We start from the raw sequence: 21,508 nt of genomic DNA, 5'->3' as shown, positions 1-21,508 counted from the left end.
TGATACAGTCTCTGATCTATCTTCTTTGGTTTCCAGTTGACACCGGACGCCCCGCCAGTTCCACGCCATCCTTAACCCTACACCCTGGCTCCCATCCCTGCGTCCATCTCATCCCTGCTGGGTATTGTCTTCCATGAGGGTCAGGTGGGTACAGGGACGGGTGCTCTTGTCGTCTCTGCGGAATCGCGTCACAAGCAAAGGTACGACTTGTGGGGCACCTTGACAGTGGGTGGAGGGATCGCGGCCGAGTTGGGGAATGGCAAGCGTGGGCGGGACAGGGGGGGTATTGCATAATCTATTCCCAGAATGGACAACGGGGGTGGGGGGGTGGTTTTCTTTCAGGTTAAATGAGAGTCTTGCAAGCGCGGACATGACAGACCGACACCACCAAGCACTAGCATGAAATACAACACTTAGCAATACATATGCACTGTTTCACCCGACTTGACTCAACAAGAACGGGATACTGACACGATTACCTTACTGACTTGGAATGTAAGAGGCCTGAATGACCACCGTAAGGTCAGACGTGCACTACAATATCTCTCTAGGCATGCAATAGATATAGCACTACTACAAGAGACCCATTTGCGACCTGATAGCCCGACATTACTGTATAGGGGCCTCTCTAATAATATCCACGCAGCCGGGTTTACCTCCCACGCCAGAGGCGTATTGACCTGGGTGAACCCTAAAGCATCATTGACACTGACCCCGCTTGCCACCGACGGAGAGGGGCGCTACGTCATCACAAAATGTACTGGTAAGGGGATGACTCTGCACCTAGTTATCACTTACGGTCACAACTTTGACTGCCCCGCCTTTTATTTGACGCTGGCTTCTAAGGTGCGGGACCTTTGTAGGGGATATGTCCTATGGGGGGGCGACTTAAAGATGGTTCGACACCCTCCACTCGATGGATCGGACGGCCCTGATAGACGTCCTTCAGCCTCTGCCAGAGTGCTGGAGGCTGAGATGATGCGCCTGGGATTGCAGGACGTATGGAGGACTTGGCACCCGAATCAGGGAGGATACACACACTATTCGGCCCCACACGATATCCACACTCGTATCGACTATTGGTTGATAGCCTCCCATCTCCTCGCTCGGGTACAGTCGTGTATAACACTGCCACACACCTATTCCGACCACTCCCCGGTCTTACTGACTCTTAGAGCTGCTGCGGGACGCCCCCCTCCTTTCTCTTGGCGCTTTCCTCCGTACTCGTTAGTGGACGCAGCCTTTCGGGAAGAATTAGCCGCCGCTATCGAAGAGTTCTTCGACAAGAACGTCGGATCGGTCGACTCCTTTTTGACGGTCTGGGAGGCCTTCAAAGCGTTTATACGCAGAGTAGCCATATCTAAACATGCGGGCGTTCCTAAATCAATCAGGGAACGCCTGTCGCTGCTAGAAACTAAGCTCAAGGACACTGAGCGGAGGCGCCTGCATGACTCTAGTGCAGAGCTGCTCAGAGAATTGGCTCAAACGATCCGTGAATACCACGAGGAAGCGGATGCAGAGGTGAAATATTTGGGAAAGTACGCCATCGCGAGGTCCTATGGTGAGGGAGAGCGACCAGGGACGGTACTGGCGCAAATGGCATGACAACGGAAACGCAACGCGACGGTACCCGAGATGAGGGCACCCCAGACTGGGGAGCTGTTGCCAGACATACAGGTTGCAACCCGCTTTCAGGATTTTTATGAGTCACTGTATACTTCCAGGGGCCCAATTCCGGAAGAGCGTATTCTCGATTATCTCATGCACATACAGCTCCAGTGGCTATCTAACACGCACCGCGAGTTTTTGGTTCGACCGTTCGAGAGAGAGGAGATTGTCTGGGCACTGTCATCCATGCGGGCTGGAAGTGCACCGGGCTGTGACGGCCTGACGGTGGTATTCTATAAAGCGTTCTGTGACCTATTGATCCCCAGATTACTGACGCTGGTTGAGCAGATTGCGGAGGCGGGCGACATGCCGCCCACGATGTGAGAAACAATCATAGTGGCTATTTTAAAACCTGGGAAACCCCCGGAGGACTGCGCGTCGTACCGACCGATCTCATTACTGAACGTCGACGCAAAGATCTTCGCGAAAATTGTCGCTAACCGTTGGTACCCAAGCTTGAGGCCCCGGAACAAACAGGGTTTGTCCCCAATAGCAACCTCAACTACAATTTGAGGACTGTGTTTGCGGCGTTTCAACACACACGTCAGGAAATCCCGGCGGTAGCGGTTTTCCTGGATATGGAAAAGGCCTTTGATTCCGTCGAGTGGCCCTTCCTTAGGATTGTACTGAGCCGCATGGGAGTAGGCGAACTATTTCTTCAACTGCTAAACATGCTTTATACCTCTCCCTCAGCCCGGGTCCGCATAGGCTCTCTCACGACTGAGCCTTTCAATATTGGCAGAGACACCAGGCAGGGATGCCCACTCTCGCCTCTACTGTACGCTCTGGCTGCGGAACCCTTAGCCTGCGCGTTGCGCGTATTCCATGGCCATCGTGGCATTCGTTTCCCTGGGTATAACCTAATAGTGTCTACGTACGCGGATGATATCCTTCTATACGTGCGGCATCCGGAGACCAACCTTTCGACAGTGCTACGGGAGATGGTACTATTCAGCTCGATGTCGGGGATCCACGTGAACTCGGTCCGCTACTTGGGAATTAAGCTTCATACGGACTCGGAGGTGGTCCTTCAAGAGAATTATAGGGTAGCAGTTTCCAAGCTGGAAGTTGATGTGGACAAATGGGTGAAGCTCCCATTATCGCTGCTAGGTCACATTTCACTATTAAAAATGATCGTACTACCTCGCTTTCTGTTCTTATTCAGTAATATACCCATGGTCCTCTCTGGCACGTTTTTCTGACAGCTCCATACTCTGGTGCTGCGGCTTATTTGGGCTGGGAAGCAACCTAGGGTAGCGTGGGACATACTTGTTCGCCTGTTTGAGGACGGTGGTTTGAACGCCCCAGACTTGGAGCTCTACTACAGCGCTGCGCAGGGCGCACACGCATATGGCTGGATCCATGGGCCGACTGATACGCCGCACTTGCGCATAGAATCGATCGTAGCTGACCCGACCCCTTTGCCGGCACTGCTGTCCCGTCCTAGGGACCGACGGACGGGCATTATTGACTCTCTGAATGCTGTGACACATGCCTGGTTTCACCTTATGGATGCACAAGCTTGCTCGTTGCTATACGCCCCAGCTGCATTGTTATACTGGTGTTCGTGGCTCCACCCCTGTAAGGACAGGGGAGTGGTGTCTGCCCTGGCCAAACTGAACATTAATAGTGTGGGCGACCTCTTCGCAGGAGGTAGAGCGCGAACCTGGGAGGAAATAGACCTGGAGGACGCCCCTGGGACGCTCCTATCGCGGTTTCAGTTCCATAGAGTCAGACATGCCTTGAAGGAACTGCTGGGAGAAGACATGACTGAACCCCAGGTAGTCTTAGCATATGATTTTATTATAAACGCTAAGTCTCCGTCTAAAATGATCACAAACTTAAATCACATAACACTCGCGGAACGGACGGCGGACTACGCAAAACCTCGCTTAGCGTGGCAGACCAACTTGGAAACTGAACTCCCGGAGGATAAGTGGCGTTACTGCTGCACAAATGTTAAGAGAGTGTTGCTGAATGGCCGACACCGCTTGATGCATTTTAAATTACTAAATAGGGTTTATTACACTCCCGAGCGGCTGTTTAGATATGGAATGAGGGAGAGCCCTGGATGTGAAAGATGCAGGGAGCAGTCTGCAGATTTTTTGCACTTAGCCTGGCTCTGCCTGAAAATTGCGGATTTTTGGTCTATGAAAACGAGAGGAAGCTGGAGGACCGGTGGGTGATGAGTGTTGTTGCCTGTCAGTCATGTCAGTTGTATGGGAAGCAGTGTATTATTTTCTAACATCTATATCAGTACTAGAAAGCGATTGCGTTGCCCTCTAAATGTACGTGCCGACTCTAAGACTCTTGATTGTATGTTCTTGAAATACCAATAAAGAAAAATAAAAAATAAAACATTTTTAAACTTTGCGTTCAAAAATAGTCATATGATGGCCTAAATGAAATGAGTGAAATCAGCCATATAATATGATGTCCACACACATTCATATAAAACCAGTATGGACTCCACACTGCATCGTCAAAACACCGCTTTGAAAACACACTCCATTTGAGGAAAAGAAAAGAAAGACATGATACCTAGTTTTGATCTCTACCTCAAAGTTCAACCTCCAAAACTATCCAGATTGCCACATTTCACAAGGTAATGGGTGCCGAGGGTCTTTAAACACACCCGAGAACAAGACAGGAGGATCGAACCCCCATTCAAGTGTACATGGGATTTGCCTGTTCCAAAATGGCCGACAATCAGACACAGTCAGGCAAATAGGGAAACACCGTCATGCAGCGGCAGTGACGCGACAGCGTAACAAATGTGGAAACAGAAGCCGGACGGTTGAATATGCACAAGCTACCGGAAAAAGAAGGAGAGACCACCAGTACGCTTGGAAGAATCAGCGCTAGTTCCACGACCACCCGAGGCAACTGGAGGGAGCATGCTGCCCCTCCCAGGCTGAAAGAAACGGACTGCAGAGAACAACAAAGAAACAAGGTATGTCCTGGCAAATTAGATGACCCCACCTGCATGCTTCGCACTGCACCGGTTTCCCTCTGCTAAGGATGCTAACATGCTCACCAGGTGCTGGAAACGCTCAGATAACTGCACAAAAAGAAGAGGTGTGCTCCATTTTCGGGCCGTCCCATGCTCTCCCCACGGCAAGCCTGCAATTCTATGTCAGGACAGGAGGCTCCAATTATGCTTTCTCATTTCTTTAATGAAATGCTCAGCAGCCAATAAAAATACCAAAAACTACATTTCCCATGAACATTAGGGAATGACCATAGAGACTACAGTATAAAGGGTCCCAACATTAGTCCTTCTTCCTCTTTCTTTGCTGCTCCGCAGCCAGTTAAGTTTCTTTACCTTTATTCTCATGCTTTTGCTGAATTTAATGTGGTATTGTTGTGACTTGCACTTGCCTTTGTATTCCGCTGCTTTGTCTTTCTGACGCGCGGTTCTTGTGCATGCTTGGAGCATGCCGGTTTCGATTTCGTCTTTGCCGGTTAATTTAAAACAGGTTCTTCGTCCATTGCGGCGTGTCCCTTGGGAGCGTGTGTTCGCCTCCCTGCGCCTGGCCGTTGGTGCCCGGTTGCCTTTGGTGGAGCGGGAGTTGGTTTGCCGGCTCGCGAGGGGAGCGCGAGCGCTCTCGAGCCGGAGTTCACAGGCGGCAGTTCGCGCATGCGCGCTGCAATATTTCCGGCTTTGGGGTTTCTCCACACGCCGGTTGAGTGAAGGGACGTTCTTTCGAGCGCTCACGCCCACAACTTGTGAACTTTCGACCCTGTTGACGCCGGTGCTCAGAAAAGACCATTGGTTGTATTCTTTTATGCATAGGCTCTGCCTAGAGTGTTTTTTGGACTGTGCAGGCTTTTGCTCCCTCCACATTTGAATTGGTATTGAGTACAGGTTTAGGCCTGCTCTTTCATAAGCCTGCTGTGGGGTTTCACACTCCCCCCTTGACTTGTGTTTTGACACTCCATATTATTGTGGTCATCTAGTGGGCTCTGAATATTGCATTTGTGTACAATGGCAGACTATTATGACGCAGATGATGACTACTATTATGGGGATGAGGATGACGGCTCTATGGAACACCATTTGGTGGAGGAATTGGACAAGGGAGTCCAACAGTCGGTTAATAAAGCACTGGTACGTGCAAATAATCCTCTAAAGCGTCATTTAACAATGTATGCGCAGCAACAGGGATGGCTGCCCCCTTCTAAAAAATCCACGAAGTCACCTGTCAATCCCCATAAATCAGACTTCCAGAGACTGGCCAAGACTTTGCCGGCTGCGCCTTCCAGTGCTTCTGTTCCTCACGATACTGATTCGGACAATGTTCACTCTTCCACGTCTTCCAGACCATGCATCTCCCCCGCCTAAAAAGCGTGTCCGTAAGGAGCATTTTGTGGACGCTCCGGAACGTCCTTCGGTGCTCACATTTGAGCCAGCGGACATTTTACATCCAAATTCGTCTTCATGGTTGCCTTCGCCTGCTGTTGCAGCCTACATTCAGGCACATATTCGGCAGCCTTTTGAGGCTTCGGTCCGTGCACGACTCCACTCGGAATGTCCGAGGCCCGACCTCGCTGACCATTTGGCTGAGACACCGGAGGTCGACCCTATGATGGTCACATATTTGAAGAAATATGCTAAGGACCCGAAAAAGGGCCTTGACCGTTCGTGGCGGTCTTGTCAGGACAAGATGTTGGACATGCTTGGGCCTCTTACCAAGATCCTTGATCTAGGCTTTCAGGCGAAGGAGGCCTCTGCTCTTGTGGACCCAGACGAGTTGATCGAATGGGCGCAAAGGACAATCTGCCAATTGGGTAATGCCAATTGCGCTGTGTCTGCTGAATGACGCAGGTCGATTCTGTTGAAATTGGATCCAAAGCTGTCCGAGCTGGCAACTTCGGAGTCTGGTCCTGACGCGCAAGGTCTCTTATTTGGACAGCCTTTCTTGAAAGAGCTTACTAAGTTTGTTTCAACTTTCAGTGGCATTCACAAAGCTCAAGCGTCCTTGCGCCGGGCTATGCGTCCGGTTTTTGCCAAGGCCGGACGTGGTCGTGGACGCTCGTTCGGCCGTGGCTCCGCTCAACAGTCCAACCGAGGTAATCCCTCTCATCGTGGTGGAGCACACGACTCAGGATACTCCACCAGGGCTAACTTCTATCCTTCCCGCATGGGGAAGGGACAATATGGTAAAGGTCGATCCGGAGGACAACAAGGACACTACCAGGATTCAAACTCAGCAGGTGAGCCTGATTCATGCTTGCGATGTGATGTTGGGGGGTCGGATACAGTTTTTTCTCGAAAACTGGCGCATGATCTCCAACGATGCATGGGTGCTAGAAACAGTACAAGGTTTCAAGATAAAGTTCTATCACCCTGTGCGTCAGACCCGTCCTCCCCCTTGTTTAAGTTTTTCCCTTCAAGATCGAGCTTGCCTCTCCGAGGAAATAAATGTTCTTCTCCAAAAAGGGGCGATTCTTCCAACCGTCCGTCATCCGACGGGGTTTGCCAGCTCAGTCTTTCTGGTCGAGAAGAAGGGAGGCGGATCTCGTCTGGTTCTCAACCTGAAAGACTTCAACAGTGGGGTGGTTTACCGACACTTCAAAATGGAGGGCATCCATCTCTTGCGGGATCTCCTGCGCGAGGGGGACTGGATGGTGCGCCTGGATCTCAAAGACGCGTATCTGTCGATACCGATCTTCAAACCTCATTGTCGGTTTCTCCAGTTTCAATGGCGAGGAGTTTGGTACGAATATCAAGTTCTCCCGTTCGGCCTTTCGTCGGCACCGTGGTGCTTCACGAAACTGCTGAGGTCAGTTGTGGAACATCTGCGAGCTCGGGGTGTCCGACTGATAATTTATTTGGACGATATTCTCCTTATGGCGGATTGTCCGATCCGGCTTCTGCTTCATCTGCAGTGGTCCATCGATCTTTTGCAATCTCTCGGGTTTCTGATCAATATTCGAAATCAGTTTTGACTCCCACTCAGTCTATAGATTTCCTGGGTTTTCAGATAGACTCTGTTTCTTGCCAGCTCCTCTTGCCCAGACAAAAAATTCGTTACATCAAGAGGGAATTGACGTCTATTATTTCCAGACAGACTGTGTCACTGAGATCGTTGGCTCGTGTGGTCGGTCTGTTAGCATCTTCGATTCAGGCGATCTTTCCGGGTCCCCTACATTACAGAGCAATGCAGCGTCTGAAGATACATCATCTCCGGAAAGGTCTCGGGTACTCCGATCAGATTCCTCTGTCGGAGGACGTGAAGTGGGAGATGCAGTGGTGGCTAGACCACATGGAGGCCTGGAATGGTCGAGCCCTATTTGGTGCGTCGCCGGAACTGGTGATAGAATCCGATGCCAGTCAATGGGGTTGGGGAGCCCGTTGCGGACCTGTCTCGACGGGAGGTCGTTGGTACCCTCAGGAATTGTCACTCCACATAAATTGTCTGGAACTCCTAGCGGGTTCATTTGCGATCAAGTGTTTCTCTCCGCGTCAAACCAGTTGCTGCATTCTTCTCCGGATGGACAACGTGTCCGCAGTCCGATATGTCAACAAGCTGGGCGGGACTCGGTCCAAGGTGTTGGCGGAAATAGCCAAGGATTTTTGGCATTTTTGTCTGCAGCAGAGGATCACTGTTATTGCGGAGAATCTTCCAGGTCGCAACAATCAAGTTGCGGATTGGCACTCCAGACATCTTCGGGATTTCAGCGACTGGAGGCTTCATCCTCGAGTGTTCCGTTCCATTGTTCGGCGTTGGGGTCAGTGTCGCATAGACCTGTTTGCCTCTCGCCTCAACACTCAACTTCCAATGTTTTACAGTTGGAGACCGGATCCGCTAGCACTAGCCACGGATGCTTTTCTTCAGCATTGGCCGTCGACTCTGTGCTATGCGTTTCCCCCGTTCATGATGCTTCCCAGAGTTCTGGCTTACGCCAAAAGATTTCGAGCGGATCTGATTCTGATTGCTCCGCTCTGGAGGGCTCAAGCGTGGTTCCCGGTTCTCCTGGAAATGTGTTGCGAACCACCTCTCCTTCTTCCCCAGAAGTGGAATCTTTTGCTGGATCCTCTCGAAGATCCGCATCCCCTGATTCTGTCAGGCTCTCTCCAGTTGCTGGTGTGGCGAATCTCGGGGATCGCTGGACAATCCCGGGCATTTCTAGCGACGCTTCCAAATTCATTAGTGAGGCATGGTCTCCCAATACTCACAAACGATACAAAGGTGCTTGGAAGCAGTGGTGTGATTGGTGTGTTCAACGGGAAGTTGATCCCGTTTCAGCGGATGTTTGTTTGATCATTAATTTTTTGGCGTCTCTGGCTTCTTCGGGTCTGGCTTATAGGACGGTCAATAATTTTCGTTCCGCTATTTCAGCTGGCCACGTCCAAATTGATGGCAAGCCGGCTGGGGAACACCCCTTCATTTCCAAATTGCTTAAAGGTATTCGTCTCTCGAAGCCTCCCACTTCTAAGTATGTCTCTTGATGGGACGTCTCCATTGTCCTGCGGTTCTTGAAGGCCTGGACTTCCAATTCGTTTTTGTCCCGTAAACAATTGTCCGCTAAGTTGACCATGTTGTTGTGTCTTCTATCTTGTAAACGTGTATCGGATGTCCGCGCTTTGGATCTTGCGGGTCGCAGTTTCACACCTGACGGTGTTTCTTTTCAAATTTCCAGACGGACTAAGTGTAATACTACTCTCATTACTTATCCGTCTTTTCCTGCACATCCCAACCTTTGTGTTGTGCAATGTCTGAAGGATTATGAGGTGAGTACTGCTTCTTTGCATTCAGACATGCAGGGTCAATTGTTAATTGCCTTACAGAAACCATTTCGCCCTGTCACTCCTGCTACTCTGGCGCGCTGGGTGCATTGGCTTATGTCCGAAGCGGGCATTGATGTATCTGTGTTTGGTGCACATTCTGCCCGTGGAGCAATGGCTTCTAAGGCCTTTTCCATGGGTGTTACTCTTTTTGACATTATGAAGGCCGCAGATTGGTCTTCTGATTCAGTTTTCAAAACATTTTATTACAAGCCGATTGATAGTGTTGCTTCTGTGGTGGTGGAACAGCTTTAAACAAGCATAATCGGAGCCTCCTGTCCTGACATAGAATTCAAAATTTGCAAACGTACGTGACAAGAATTTTCAATTCTATTAAGGACAAGGAGGCGAGGATTATCCCACCCATTGTATTTGATTTGCATTGTTCTTTTCTGCAATCTATTTTGATGTGATTGTCAATCTATTATTCCTTGTTCTTTCCCCCCCTGGATTACTTTTGATTCTCTTGCATTATTTGGATGTTACGGCTCTATATCTCTTTCAGGTTCAGATCCGAAGTAGAGTTTGCCGACTTCCTCCTGCGGTTCATCATTCTCCTGGTTCACGGACCCAGAGTTCTTCTACTGCCTGCTTCCAGATCCTTTGGTTTTCTGCGGCGTGTTTGGAGTTGTTGTTATTATTCTACATTGGATTGTATTTTGACCTTGAACTGTTTCCACAACAAAGAAAGAGGAAGAAGGACTAATGTTGGGACCCTTTATACTGTAGTCTCTATGGTCATTCCCTAATGTTCATGGGAAATGTAGTTTTTGGTATTTTTATTGGCTGCTGAGCATTTCATTAAAGAAATGAGAAAGCATAATCCTCGCCTCCTTGTCCTTAATAGAATTGAAAATTCTTGTCACGTATGTTTGCAAATTTTGAATTCAGCTGCATGATGCCCCATTCATCCCGGGCATGGTTCAGATTCCCTCCTAGAAACACCACGTCCCCCGCATGCTCCACGAGCAATCTTGATAAAACAGTTAGTTCACGAGATACAACAACCTGACAACTAACACGTTTGCCCTGTTCTCCTTTTTTCCCCCTCCTGCAGCTCACACCACAGTCAAGAGTACAGGACTCCATAATTTGGATTCCATGTGGCAACATACAAAGCATCGCGGTATTTGCTAAATTCCCGGACATCGGAGATTAGTTTCTCCATAAACACTTCCCTAATAACTGATATTGATGCCAATATCTGTTGTTTTTTAAATCTATATAGGTACACAAGTCCTGTTTTGAACATCCACCTTCCCTGATGAAGACCTTCATAAAAAGAAGTGCCATTTAGAAGGTCGAAACGCGTTGGCCCATTCTGAGAGAGGTCCTTGGACGAACCGAGCATAAAGTAGATCCCAAACTGGACTAAACCAGCATCAAACTTAGGGTCTGTCCTTCTCTTGTGTTCTGAGAAACTTCCCTGACCTCCCCCCTGGCGAGAAAGAGCACTAATACCTTGAGGACAGTACAAAGTAGCAATCTGCCCTTGCCCTTGCCTAGAATTTAATAGGACTATTTTTGAACGCAAAGTTCATCTCTATATATGTACCTTTGAAGAATTTTTCTTTGATTTTCTTTGTTTGATGCACCTGTTTTGAATGTATAAAGCACTATATGTTTAAGCTTTTCTCACTGTACATAATCACTGAACACATTGCTTTGTTTAACTCTACATATAGAGAATAATTGGGTCGAATATGCCCAATGATGGGTACGGTTGTTTTGCTAATTGAATAAGAAAAAAGAAAAAATATAAATGCATATATCCCAACGGTAATTAAAAAATCGTATGGGCAATGAGTTGCTAGTCTAATTGATGGTGTCAAAGGTATCTAGCTGTTGCACATATGTACTTTGATTCCAGCCTCTGTCCAGTCCTTAATTGAATCAATCCCCTTTGTTAGTATTGTGCCTCATAATGTTGTCACAATACAGTACATAAGAGATACTGAATTATTGTTTTCTATTGCTGACGATGATAGAGACCATATGACAATAGATGCATTGCTTTGGGAATATGATATCGAACCAGATACCGCTATATCTAGTGGGTAAAAAATAAATCTAGGTGGACACCGACATTACCATGTGGTAACCGTGTGGATATGTTTCACAAACTAGTCACTGAGGATATGTATAATCACCTACAACATGAGAAAAGACATAGAACAGGGTCTGCTGACAACCTGACTGTGAATGAACGTAGGGCACTTATAGATCTGAGCAAACTGCCCAATGTTACCATCAAGGAGGCTGACAAGGATGGTAACATTGTGGTAATGAACACCAAGGACTACAACAAAGGAGTCATCTCACAACTTGAAGACTATACTTGTTATGAAAAACTTAACGATAACCCTATAGGACCATTGACTATCCTCATCAACACACACTTAAGGGAATGGCTGAATAGTGGGATGATTAACCAGGATGAATACTTGTATCTTAAAGTGGATAAGCCTAGATTCCCATATATTTACGCACTTCCCAAGATAGACAAGAACCTACATTCACCTCCCGGCAGACCCATATTCTCTAGTATAGGAGGCCCAACGGAAAAACTCTCACAGTATGTGGACACATTTCTGCAACCTCTGGTACGGAACTCACCAGCATATATTAGGGATACTACGCATATCCTTAGCATCCTAGCGGATGTGCCAGGGGAGGAGGGCATGATACTGGTGACACTTACCAGCATATATTAGGGATACTAAGCATATCCTTAGCATCCTAGCGGATGTGCCAGGGGAGGAAGGCATGATACTGGTGACACTAGATGTCACCTCCCTTTATACTAATATCAGGACAGATCTGGGTATAAAGGCAGCTAGGAAATTCCTTAACAAGAGACCGGCAACACAGTGGGCCACACAGAGATGATCATTAAAATGATGGAATTGATATTAGGAAACAATGTATTCCTCTTTGACTCAAGATGGTACAGACAGAAACAGGGCGTGGCTATGGTCTCCATGTTCCCCTCCTTCTTACGCCAACCTGCTCATGGGTGGCTTGGAGGAGGAGTGGATCTGGGGCCCAGGAGGCACGCCATTGAATGAGTCCATTATCTATTGGGGACATTATATCGACGACTGCTTTATGATCTGGGCAGGAGACCTGATCAACCTAACCCGTTTTTGTGAATATCTCAACTCCAATAATATGGGAATCCATCTAACCTATACTATTAGTACTGCTCAGATTGAGTTTCTAGATTTGACACTCTTTATTGAAAATGGTCGAATACAGAGTAAACTGTACCGCAAACCCACATCATGCAATGCAGTATTGCATGCTGGTAGCTCCCATCCGAGACATCAAATTGAATCTATCCCCTTTGGTGAATTAACCCGGGCAAGAAGGAATTGCAGCAAAGACAGTGATTTCATTGATTGTAAGAACAATATGAAATTGAGATTTAAAGCTGCAGGGTATAGCACACACACTATCAAAGAAGCTGAACGCAAAATCACCACTATGGTGAGGAGCGACACGCTAAAAGACAGACATGACAAACGCCAAGACATTGCACAGGTTAGACTGATCACTGACTACAATGATGCAGCAGTTAGATTAAGAAATAGCATGAAAAAACATTGGAGGATACTGAGCAATGACAAAACACTGAGTAAATATATCACTAAATATCCACTGATAACCTACATGCGCGGTAGAAATATCAAGTCCTGGATCAGTCCCAGCTACCCTAAACAAATAGAAAGAACACCAGATTGGCTGACACAGAGATGTGTTGGCTTTTACAGATTCGGAGGTTGCAAGATATGTCCTCTGGCTATGACTAACACTAAGTCATTCCATAGTCACATGGAAAATGAGTTTAAGATCAGACAGATGATTAACTGCAATAGCCGCTTTGTGATCTATATGATCAAATGCAAATGTGGCAGTTTCTACATAGGCAGCACAATCAGAACATTAAAAGAAAGGATTTATGAACACCTGAGGGCAATAAGACATAACGATACCAGATATGTAACTGCGTCCCATGTAAATTACTGCATTGCCCATGGTGCCGACAAATCGATCCAATTCTGTGGAATCGTTCGGACTATGAGCGACCCAAGGGGTGGCAACCATGAATTATACTTGAGGCGTAGAGAGGCCCTATGGATTATGAAAATGCAGGCGGTGGAACATGGGATGAACTCCGATCATGAATTACACTACTTCCTGGGTGAATAATTAGGAATACGAGATACTGTGATGTCAGCTTACTATTATCCTAATTATCATTTAAGGAAATGTGACTGAAATTTGAATACTGCACTGTCGCTACTACCATTTAAAGCACTAAAGGGGATCACTCTGCAATTCATGTTGTGTCCTATTGAAAAGCAATGTAAGAGAAAGGCAATGCCTGCAAGACAGTACAGGAATGCACTATGCAAATATAATACGGGGAATATAACCTACTTTCCTTGGTTGTTGAGTCAACAGTATGTGTATTGATCTAACCTGGTTATTACACGCTGTACTATGGTTATTACTTTGTTAATTACGGGATTTGCATTACATGTACAGACAGACCATCTGATCTTAATGTTAGATATAACTCAATATGGATATTTTACAAATAATTAATGTCATGGGACATTATTCTAGTACGTCATGATAAATTGCAATAATAATGTTATAAACGTACCTCCATTGTCTACACTATTCTCCTATCATTAATCTTTACCTCCGCTACATGCTCTTTCCTGTTGGTCGCAATATACGAAACCATATCATTAATGGCACACTGAAATACCTATTCCTTTTCGCCTCACTCACGTCCTTAAAACTATGCACGCACATTAATTAGGACATCGTGTAATATTACACTTTCGGACAGCACATAATTAAATCGAAAAAAATGGAATCGGATTTGTTTAGATAATATGGAGATTGATGGTCGTGGACACGGCCCAAAATATGCTTAATGTGGACTATTAATAATTATTGAATCGAGTTACTTTCTCTTCAAATTTCTAATAAGGCTCCACTTAATATATGGGGCTTCATACTAACATTAATATATTTCCGGGTATCATTACCCCGGATGGCCATTTACACTCATGCAATATGGAGGAGTTTACTATACCGGCAAATCGGGTGTAACGGTCTAGCTCTTGAACTGATTGCACTCTTTTACGGTGCTTCTGGCATCCGGCTTTGCACTCTCGGCCATACGAAGTTAACGAGTGAGGAACTCAGGTGAAGCCGAACACAGGTAAGGAATGGCATTAGTGTAGAGATAGCTCTTTTTACGCGCTTCTTTTTAAGGACGTATCCTACCTTCGGATACTAACAACAGTGTCCGTTTGTTTTTTCAATTTGCCACTTAGGCATCCAAGTATGGACATTAATACAGTCCATGTCGTAGCACGGATACCGAATCGTGCCATTTGGAAATAAAGGAAATAAAAGATTATTTGAGCACGCACAAATATCGTGCGTGTACTTTGGGGTAAGCTTAATTTCAGTTTTTTATATCCCCGCACACGGTACTAATTGGGAAGGTGAAGCCCTCTTTAGCTTAATCACCAGAAAGCACGAGATTAGAGTCACATACCCCCAAGCCAGAAGTTGCTGTGTGTCACCGGATATGAGCACATATCGCATATAAAGCACAATTGATACCTAACATGTATGATGCAAGGGCTAATTTAACCCTTATAGGCTAACAAAGTACCCATCATTTTTTCACAGAATATTGTGTATTGCAGAAGATCGACGTTCAAGATTACGTTTTCTCACCCAGCCGATCTTAGGCTGGGACGAAATTATAACCAGCCAGAAGGTATGTTCATTGCCTCCTGGTTAATGAACAATATCAGTTTTGGGATAATTATCAGCTATTAAAAATGGTTTGTTGGACCGGGCCCTTATGGCAGGTCCACCCCTGAAGTTTTGCTTGTTAAATGTGACCTGGGGATGGTGATTTCCACTCTGAGTGCGTGTAGATGAGAGAAGCCTGCCTCCCATAGGAATGCATGGGGAATGTGTGTGTCCCTGATAGTTCCTGGTGCGTGAGGGGTACAGGCTCGAGTCTGGTATGTATGGACTCGTGTGATTGAATGCTACAAAATGATGTATGCGGCATGTGTGTGTCTAGAAGGGAAGTGCCACTTCTAGACATTGGTGTGTGTGTGCAGTAGGTGTGCTGGCGCGTGATTGGCTGAAGCCGGCTGGGGAGCCTGGCTCCAGGAGTCTGTGTGGGTCTGCCCCGGTGGTGAGTGGAGAGATTAGCATGCTGATGTGAGGGAGGGGCTGTGCCTGTATCCTGTATGGGGCTGGGCTTTCCCCCACAATGCTGGCTCCGCCCCCCTGGGGTGCGTCTGATGACCTGTCCTGCCTGGTGAATGAAAGGGGTGGTTGGGGAAAACAAGATACTCGCAAAACCAGCTGCGACTGGTTTCTCCCCCACCCAGCACCTTTAGACAAAGGAATTGCATGTATAAAAAGAGGCTGTGACCTCTTCTAAAAGGTTCTTGTTTCCAACTTGAATCTACCAGGGGCTGCTGCTGCCTGGGCCCAGGGTTGGCTTGCCTCCCTGGGCCCTGCCCTGCTCCTGGACTCCTGTGGACTTTCTCTTCTAGGAACTGCTGTACTCCAACTGAGGCCCTGGACCCCTGAAGGACTTTGCTATTTTCTCCTAGTGCTTGGGAGCGCTTTTCTTTGACCCCTAGCGCTTGGGGAGCGCTGTATTCCTGATCTAGCGCTGGGAAGCGCTGGTCCTGGCCCTCTAGCGCTTGGGAGCGCTACATTCCTTTGGCGAGCGCTGGGAGCGCTTTATTCAACGAGCCGGTGCCCACCCGGCATTTACCCCATGCTCAGGAAGATTCCTGAGTCTCAGCGAGTGCCTACCTCGCTTTATTGCCTGCCGTTATGTCATTCTTCGAGGGAGCCGATCCCTCGTTATTCACCCCAGTTCACCGCCGCCGCCCGGGACCCTCGTGACGTCATCCCCGGGCCGCGCTGGTATTGGTTGCCGGCCCGGGATTCCCCCGTCACGTCATTCCCCAGGCCGCGCCGTGATTGGCTGCCGGCCCGAGGAGAAGGGAGAGGCCGGCCGATGGAACTCGTCGAAGCAGGAGCGGCGGGAGCCTACTCCGCGCTCCTGCCTTGCCCCCGAGAAACTGCCGACTCCCCCCGGGGCTCCCGAGAGTGAGGGAGAGCCCCGGGGAGCGAAAGGAAGCCAGCGCAGCAACAGAGACCGGCGCCCCCAGTCCGGTGAGTGCTGCAGTGCGTGAGGGAGAGGAGGGGCGTCGGGCACATTGCCGGTGCTCGCCCCTCCCCTCGAGTGAATCCCCGGTTGTGCCCCGAGGCCTGTGGGGCCCCCAGTGATGCCGGGTCCCCCGAGGGGGACCCGCCTGCCTACAACTTCAACCCTGAGCCCCGAGAGGCTCCGTCATGGCCCGTGGGGCCACCAGTGATGCCGGGTCCCCCGAGTGGGACCCCGCCTGCCATACCTTGACCCCAGAGCCCCGAGAGGCTCCACCTTTGGCCTCGAGCCCCGAGAGGCTCCCAGATGGCCTAGTTGTTCTCGAGCCCCTAGAGGCTCCTTCATGGCGCTCATTCCTCCTGAGCCGTCGAGGCTCCCCCCCCTGCCCCTTTGCTCCGAGCCTGCGAGGCTCCAACGTGTTGCCCTCTTCAGATACAGCTGCCCAGCACTTCGTGGGCAGCTGCCACGTGTAGGTTTCTTCGTGGCTACCTGCAGCCTGTCCTGACATTGAGACATTGGGGGGTCCTAGCCCCAGAACGGCCAGTTGGCCTGTTGGAAATTATTGGTGAATGTTTATGTGTACCCTGAGAGTATTCTCTGTTGCCCCTCTAAAAGTGATCGTGATGTGTTAGGTGCCTTGCCATTCCTTCCCTCCTAAATATCCTAGGTCTCAGGTATGTGGCTTCTGGTTAGAGTGAGTTCTACTGCTAGTTCTATTGAGTTCCAGGTTGTCATGTGTTCTAATGCTAGCTCCTGGTGGTTATGTGTTCTAGTACTAGTTCGAGGAAGCTCCCAGATGTTATGTGTCCTAAATGCCAGTTCCATCATGTGCACAGTCCTTACAGTGGTTCCCAGACCCTGTCCTGTATATACTCCCTTGTAAACCCTGCCCGTGCCCCTGGCACCTTGTAAATTGTGTATTTATCCCTCAGTATGTCTTTCAATACAAAGTCTATTTTTCATATATATCTTGTGTGGAGTTCCTTTTGTGGGAGGCCCGGAAGGTTGTTGCTGGGGGTGCGTGCGCAAATGCTTTACACATGACCTCCGAGATAGGCCTGACTGCTCGTGCCAAGCTACCAAGGGGGTGAGCAGGGGTTGTCTTGGCGGGTGACTTCCCTACCCTAACTGGAAATGGTGATTTCTGTCTGGCCTTGGTGCAATCCTCCGCCAGCCAGGGATCCCATTTCTAACATGGTTACACCTTGCTACCCTCTTTAGGCAATCCAAGAGAAGTTGAATTTCACAAGGTAGGCCTGAGCTTCCCTGCTCGGTTTGTATTTGGCTAGAGGACACAGCTGGGTGTCATTTATTTTATTTATTTGAAAGGTTTTATATAGCGCTGGCTAGATCCGGAGGTATCAGAGGGCTTTACATGCGTATCAGACCATAGTTGCAGGTTACATCGTTACAAAGGTTATACAGTTATTAGAGCATAGCTACATAGTTACATGTTCAGTCGAGACAAACAATAAGGGCGTATGCGTAAGGGAAAAGTGTGATCTCACTTATATAACGATGTGCTTACCCCCTCCCACACATTTTACCACCAGCACTATGGTTTTATTTGTGACTTTCTTGATTTGTTGCTTATATTTTCAACCATTTCCTTTAATTTTTGGAGCTCAGTTTTTCAGGCTCTGGCCTATTCCTGTCCCTCACCCTTCCCTATTGACTACATCTACGTGGTGGTGGTGGGATATGTGATTATTTATCGCATGTTTAGATTGTTAAAGCATGGAATATGCTACTGTTATATTACAGTAATAATGTCCGAGAAATTGTGGGATTACATTATGTTTTCTGTACACTTTTCCCAGCCCTGAAGAAGTCGTGGGTCCAGCCACGGCCGGCAATGGGAGTACCTGCAGGGCGGTGACGTGGGGAGGGTAGTAATGTATGGATTACAGAGTTTTACAGTTAAGTAAACATTTAAATAAATAAAAACAAATTTTGCTGCGCGCACTGCCTCCCGTTTGGTGATGCAGTGCACTCAACGAAATTCGTTGTATTTATTTAAATGTTTAATTACCTGGGACGCTCCGTAATCCATACATCACTAACCCCCACCCTGCCCCTCCCCACGGCACTGCCCTGCAGGTACTCCCACTCCCCACGGCTGCGTGAGTCCTTTTCCAAAGGACGAAACACATGTTGGCGGGAATCCGAGCAAGATTCTAACATTAAAACATCGTGTCAAACTATTGTGATCATTTTGTAACTTTAAAGTTTTTTTTACATGTAAAAATCTATATTTTGGTATGATAGGGATCTGCATGCCCGTTTCGAGACCCCCTTTAACAAAAACTGCTGGTGCTCAGACCCCTTGAGACCCGGGCCACCTAAAGCCCTGGTCATAACTCTGTTAGTATGTGGGCCCTGGGCCCAAAACGCAACAGTGACTAGAGTGCGTCGGAGAATAGAGATACTACCGTGGTAGCAGCTCGTTGAGAGCGCGCGAATGGTATCTAGCTGTGGGTGCAGGAGGGCCGGCCTGACATGATCGGCAATTAAGGGCTGCACTCGTAAAATACTACCTGCAGCGGGGAGAAGAAGGCGGACTACGCTAGTTGTACACGACCGGTACCGCACGGCGTCTGTGCTATTCATTCGCACCGCAAGTCTTGTCGTGGCACCGCCGTTTCCCAAAATACATCGCACTGCAGATGAGCAGGGCATTAGTGGGCTGGGTCCTGTGTTCTATAAACCAGGTGCTGAGACGGGTCCCTGTCAGGCTCTTCATTTTGCCCTCCGTGTAAAAAAAAGTTAAAAAAACAAAAATGTACATGACCGGCAGTACCAGACATCCTCGGCCTTCCAAGAGGCTCCTTTGTTGTTTGATATTTAGCAGAAGTCCACTGGGGGCAGAAGGGGAGGAGGACCGAATTAAGGCGCAAATGTAACACCGAATCGTGCCGCTCGCAGCCGGGGACTTGTGCTACTCACTCGTGCTTGGAAACCCTTTTTTAGCCTTCCACAACCTGCCCTATCTGGAGCCTCAGTTGCGAGGACCTTGAGGCGGAAATCGACGGAGCTGATGGGGCAGGGACTGGGAGACCCAGGGGGCTTTGCGCAGCACCATCCAGCGCACCTGGTGTCTCTTCCCCGCCCCCAACTTCCCTGTGGCACTTAACGGCTCGCGGCCCCCGCTCCGCGGGAGCCGCTCGCAGCCGGGGACTTGTGCTACTCACTCGTGCTTGGAAACCCTTTTTTAGCCTTCCACAACCTGCCCTATCTGGAGCCTCAGTTGCGAGGACCTTGAGGCGGAAATCGACGGAGCTGACGGGGCAGGGACTGCGAGACCCAGGGGGCTTTGCGCAGCACCATCCAGCGCACCTGGTGTCTCTTCCCCGCCCCCAACTCCTACATCTTACCCATCAATCCCCGCGCTCGCGGGACTCGCGCGCGGAGCAAAGCGCGGGGCGAAGACCGGGCAAAGAGCGGGCTGTTTGAGGCCGTTCGAGGACTGGAGAGACTGGACTGGGCCACTCCCTTTTACAAGTTCTTTTTAAATGTATTATTTATTCTGCAATTTTAACGCCCTGTCAGTTTGTCCCCTCCCATATATTATGGTGGTGACCAGAGGAAAGAAGACAATGGCCACAGGGAGTGTGGGTAAATTGTTAGGCCCAATGGATGATTTTATTACCAAAGCCAACACTTTATTGACCAAAGCATTTCGTTAATAGAGAAAAGGGTTTCTTTAGATTTAGAATTTGCCAAAAGATCCTCTCTGGGCAACCTGGCAGAAGCTAGAACTCCTGCTCCGGGCAGCAATAAAGAAGGATCGAGGGTGCTTGGTGAGGGGAGACGTAGTTTGCCTAACAACGTAGACCTGTCAGTATCTGAGCTCGCAGGTTCACTACTGAGCTCCGATCTAGAAAAAACTCCTGAGTTACTTCCCCAAACCCCCATACAAATGTCATCTTTGGAGAGAATTCAAGCTAGGGGACGGAGAGAAGGTGCAATTAGCAAAAGGAAGATCGACCAGAAAATCCCTCCCCTCACGACGGAACATCCCCTCAGTACCCCTCAGCCCCCTCCCCCAAGATCAGATCAACACACCATTATTGCTTTGATACATCAGGACGACCAGCAATCCTCCGCCCCTCTGACTATAGACTCACCAATTCTTTTATCTACTGATAGGGGATCGACAGACTGCGACAACACAGCCCTTTTAAATAAGATTGCCGACCTCCTTAAGTTATTCTTACAACCAGTAGAACAAAAGTTAGCAAAGTTAGAGAGTCAGATGTCCAAACTAATCAATTTCTCACATAATAATCAATCGGTCGTCCCCCAGTTAAGAGGGGGAACTAACCCACCCAAGCAGCCCCCCCCCCCGACACCTCTAGGCGCCATTTCGAAACTCGCCATCCCCCAAAAGAACGCACCACAGGTCATTACACCCACAGCACCGACCCCTACTCCAACATCCCTAGTAATGTCTACCACGAGCACACCAAATCCAACTAACAATGTAGTAACCACATTGACCCAGGGTAACGCCTTGCCACTAACTTCCTTATTGCAGCCAGGGGCAAAAAACAAAGCAGCATCTAAAACGCCGGCACCCAATTTTTTCCCTCAACCAACTAAAAGAAACGTTCCCAGATGTCCCGTAGAGGCTAGAATTCCTGCAGATCTGCCCCCAGAGGCCTCACCATACGTAGCGATCATGACTGGTGTCCCTGAGCTAGTCCCCCATAACGTAGAACCTCCTTGGTCTCTGAAAAACAAGGTACAACATTGGTTACAGACAAATCGTCCCATGCCACCAAATTGGCATGGAAGGATCTCTTCGGTAC

The 21,508-nt window shown here is 48.5% G+C and overlaps 1 protein-coding gene across 1 annotated transcript in view; it reads left to right on the top strand.

The window, feature by feature from the left end:
* The first annotated feature begins 4,422 nt into the window (after positions 1 to 4,422).
* Positions 4,423 to 21,508, top strand: part of ADAT3 (adenosine deaminase tRNA specific 3) — a 41,279-nt gene continuing 24,193 nt past the window's right edge. The window contains exon 1 of the mRNA XM_078641176.1: positions 4,423 to 4,621. The gene's annotated coding sequence lies outside the window, so the exon portion shown is untranslated. The remainder of the gene's footprint in view (positions 4,622 to 21,508) is intronic.

Source organism: Lissotriton helveticus, chromosome 1_1 (assembly GCF_964261635.1).
Source record: "Lissotriton helveticus chromosome 1_1, aLisHel1.1, whole genome shotgun sequence".
NCBI classification, from domain to species: Eukaryota; Metazoa; Chordata; class Amphibia; order Caudata; family Salamandridae; genus Lissotriton; species Lissotriton helveticus.
The sequence above is the reverse complement of the archived record's forward strand: the minus strand, read 5'-3'. Positions and strand labels throughout refer to the sequence as shown.